Below are 715 nucleotides of genomic sequence, written 5' to 3'. Positions count from 1 at the left end.
TCTGTAGACCAAGGGCCTAGCCAGTGTCGCTCGGCTGTTGTGTGGGGCCTGGAGACTGAGCCTGTGTAGAGGAAGGGTCTGTGTTCATTCCGTGCGGTCATAACGGTTTCAACTGCTTATTTCATTATGAAGAAACTTTCATTTACTTTGGGATAGAGTTGGGGTGGTGGTTGGAGAGGGGGTAGGGGCTCAAGCCCGTGAGCCCTTCACTACCCACCGCCACTGCATAGAGCTGATCAACACGCAAGTTCATGGACCTCAATGAAACAGTGAGGGGAGAGCAAGTAGTGGGTGTGTGTGTGAGTTCATGACACAGTAACGTCTTTTGTTGCTTCCCATCCCCTCAAGGCCGAAACTTATGCCACTCCGCAAGACAATGAATAATACAGTAAATTCTTGTTAGAGCGTTCTTGAAGTCCTGAGTCCAAATTATTCTTTTTTTCTTTAATCGTTATGTCTCAAAAGTACCTGTGCAAAGTGTACATTTCACTATAACATTTTATTTTTGAAGAATTTCAGTAATTTAAAGTTTATTCGCAATGTACATTGTGCATCATGTGAAAAGAGAAAATGGCCAAGTTATACCATACTCATAAATACAAGTTACAACCTATGTTATCTGTTCATGTTATGTTAGTTTTGTTAGTTTTGCCTCCAATGGATGTTTTCATCTAGATCTCTCTCCTCTCTCTCTCTTTCTCTCAAACACACACTT

The sequence above is a fragment of the Aplysia californica genome, unplaced genomic scaffold (genome assembly GCF_000002075.1).
Source record: "Aplysia californica isolate F4 #8 unplaced genomic scaffold, AplCal3.0 scaffold00060, whole genome shotgun sequence".
In the NCBI taxonomy this organism is placed as follows: Eukaryota; Metazoa; Mollusca; class Gastropoda; order Aplysiida; family Aplysiidae; genus Aplysia; species Aplysia californica.
Note: the sequence above shows the minus strand (reverse complement) of the source record.